This window comes from Penaeus monodon, chromosome 40, assembly GCF_015228065.2.
Source record: "Penaeus monodon isolate SGIC_2016 chromosome 40, NSTDA_Pmon_1, whole genome shotgun sequence".
NCBI lineage: Eukaryota > Metazoa > Arthropoda > Malacostraca > Decapoda > Penaeidae > Penaeus > Penaeus monodon.
Genome location: NC_051425.1, coordinates 26,548,113 through 26,552,016, shown reverse-complemented (window position 1 = coordinate 26,552,016; position 3,904 = coordinate 26,548,113). Strand labels below are relative to the sequence as shown.

Below are 3,904 nucleotides of genomic sequence, written 5' to 3'. Positions count from 1 at the left end.
TATTCCCCTGATTTAGTTACCAAGCCCTTACCCCTCAAGGGGACCCTGAGGGGTGGACTGTTTTTATCCCCAACATAACCCAGGCTTACCATGGCCAGTAATGAAATCATATCCCCACTATTAGGGGCAATGAGGCTTGCCCCTTTATCAAATAGCCCCAACGATGTAAACCCACCCGATTCCCTGACCCCAGGCTCTCCTTTGACCACGGCTCCGAACACTGCAATAACTACCCCCTCATCAATACCTACTAGTACAGTAGCCAACAATCGACCCTTAAGAAACATTTCCACTCTCCCAGCAATCTCAACTTCAACACCTCTACCCCCACAACCTCCAACATCAACCACCCCATCCTCCCTTATTAATACCTTACAGCCTTATTGCCCACCTCCCCATAACACTACCTCCCTTAACACTACTCCATCTTCGTCACGCCCCCGCCCTTCGACTACCCCTATCTCTACAACAATTTTGAATACCCTCTTCAGCGCAGCCAAATGGGACCGATTTTTCGTGATCCCTCCCACAGCTCTCCCTACTCTGACAACACCCTTCTCTTCCAACAATGTCTCCAAAAACAGTAGGTAAAGTCTCTTTTCCGTAGCCGACCCGACCGCTCCCGTCTTGTCACAGTAACATCCGAAACCAAGCTATAGCATTAACAAAACTAACAGACCTATATGGTAAAACCCCATCCAACCCTCAATACTTGCACCGGAACAGTTTCAATCTCCCCAGCAAATTGCCCAATCTATGACAAAGATTGGTCAGATTGTGGAGAAGATCTACTTGCCTGTCTCACAGACTATGATGCAACATCAGTACAATGCTACTCCATTCCCCCCAGAGGTCATCGAAAGAAACCCACTAACATAACCAAAATTACCTTCCGTAGGCATGACCTTCCCTTTAACGTCTACATAGGAGGAGAATCCCTCCCTGTTCGTCCATACCAACCCCCTCCACGTCAGTGCCAAAACTGTTGGCGTCTAGGACACCCACCCAAACATTGCCGTTCCACAGCCAGATGCCCACTATGTGCCCAACCTGGCCATACCCGATCTAACTGCCTGCACAATCACGCACATGTGCCAACTGTGGCGGCCCCCATAATGTATTTTATAGGGGTTGTCCCCACCTATAAATTTGAGTCTGAGGTAGCAACTCTCAGATTCAAACTTGACTCACACTACGTGAAGCCAGACAATTCTCCTACCCCCCCCCACATCTAACCCCCCCTCTTCTACCTCCTACCTTCCCCAGTCAAACTCTTTTACCATCCTAAATCCACACTCCAATCTCTACTATAGATACTTCAATCACCACTACAATCCCAACACCTTCCCCTCTCCCTTCTCGCACTACCCGTAACAGACAGAACAAACGTTCCACCCCCTCTTCCCTACCACACATCACCTCCACCTTCCTTTGCTCCTATGCTTGAGACACCAGTCACTCTCTTCCCCCCTCACAAGAAATCCTTTATCCCCCAAAACTCCCGAACCAACTCAAAGAAGAAACCATTGAAAATATTCAAGATTACCTAATGAAAACTGACACTCAACCTCCAAATCTTACAACTCCTGCTCCTTCCACACTCCAAGTAATTGCTGATATCCATCCTCCTCCTAACGATATCCCCCCTACACCCTATCCTCCTACCCCCTCCCAACACAGCCCATCCCCCTGACCCCAACCCCGCCCACATTAACCCTCCCACCCATCCCCTCTATCCCTTCCACTCCCTCCTTACGCACGTGAATCCCTTATGTAACTCATTAACTCTCATAAAGTCAATATACACCACCAGACACTCCAATCCCACACATCCTACTGCCGTCCACGTTTTGAAACAACTCGTACCTCTGCTTTCTCCCCACCTATCCCCCCTTCAACCGACCTCCCAACCTATCAGACATCCTTACAGAATCCAACACTTTTTGCTTCAACAACCTATTCTCCTTCCTCAAACGCATACATATTCTTCATCTAATCTAACTCCTTACCATACCCGACCCTAACCCTTTCACTCACCAATTCCTTTGCCCAGCTTAGACAACTAATCACTAACTCAACCACCCTTCCCTAACATTAACTATAGTGCTACATGACCTTAGATGTCTAGCACATTTATCTTGCTTTTAACCATTAACCATTAACCATTATTACAATCAATTGTGCTATTGCTACTACTACGACTACTACAACTACAGTTACTACTAATACTGCTACTACTTCGGTTACTATTAAAAAAAAATCAGATACTGATTCTATTACTACTTCTAATACTATCTCAAATCTAGATGAGAAAGAAATTTCACTAATACTGCTACAATTATTACAATCTTATAATTACTCTACTCCAGATCTCTTTCCCACTCGAGCAGCAACTGCTAATACAACCATAACATCCACGAAAAAAAATAAATGAGAGTGATTAATTCACAAAATGAGGATGCAGTTGACGCATCTCGATATATACCATTATGGTAATTACATGTAGTTGAGTAAGTTATAAATCGAACTACACCAGTTACAGTTCTGTTCGTAACGTTATTGGTCATCATTTGTCAATAGTATCGTAACAACAAAATTTTCAGTCACATTCATCATCTTCCTCGGGCAATCCATGGTAAAGCAGCTGGATGACGGACGTAAATTTTCCTGTAAAATGAAAGAAAAAATATAAACATATATGTATATATATATAATATATATATATATATATATATATATATTATATATATATATATATATATATATATATATATACATTCAGATTGCTTGTAGTAATATAGAAGCCAGATTGGGAAATCAGAATAAGCTCAAACAACCGTGCCCTTTTGCCACGGTAGAAAACAAACTCATCACATTTCATCTTGAGAAAAACAGCAACATCTTACCCATAAATGAACAGAATTTCTTGGACTTATTCGCCTTATGAACGCACAGATAGTAGACCGGAACGCCAGCGAAGAAGATGCCACAAGCAATACCCAGCTCGACGGGGCGCTCCACTATAGGGAAGATGACGAGGAACAGACAGATGAAGAAGAACACGATGGGAATCCCAATCCAGATCTGAAGGAAAGGATTAATGTGGCGGGTTATCTAGTACTTGGTTAATTATTGGAATGCACAACGGTGATAAAATCTCATTGCTATATGTGTAACTATATTACTCGTTATGTGTAATACGCGTGTAAATGAGTGATTGTGGTGAGTGTGGTAGATTATGTCAGTGTATCTCTCTGTGAGTTCCATAAACGTGAGTCCTTCAAATTGATAATTTATTTTCAATTCAAGAACTTACCTTTATAGGCCTATGGCGATGCGGGTCCTTGTAGCGCAGCCAAAGTAGGGCTGAGATGGACAGGAAGACGAACAGAGACTCGGAGAAGGACACATAATTGATCAGCACCAACGTGTCGGAAGTCACGAGCATACACAGTGTCATAAAGCCCTGCGAACGCCAAGGTATGATAATGCCATAAAACACGTTTAATTAAATTTCCATGGATCGTTTTTAGGAAGAAATTAGATCTAAGATTGCATTTTTTAAAAGTAGTTTTTAATTAATCTCTGAGGCCTAGAATGTAGCCTTTTCTGTGGTGTTTAGGTTGGCTACCCAGAAGACAATGCATATCTAATTTGCATTTATTTAATAAGGTTAATTTATTATTACCAAAAGGAATCGTTATGGGTTTGAGGCAATCAGAGGATATATTATAACCACACATTACATTTTCTTTTTAAATCGTCCCCAGACCTAAACAGGAAAATTGAGATACTCTACCAATAACGCCATAACTATCTTTACTACAAAAATGAGCAATGGAAAAAGTCATTTAACCAGTTTAATCACCAACCAAGCCGTCCACCCGTTGAACAAAAACCAATA

The 3,904-nt window shown here is 42.3% G+C and overlaps 1 pseudogene; it reads right to left on the bottom strand.

Moving 5' to 3' along the window:
- Nucleotides 1-2,519: 2,519 nt before the first annotated feature.
- The window catches only part of LOC119598065, a 14,527-nt pseudogene continuing 13,142 nt past the window's right edge, over nt 2,520-3,904 (bottom strand).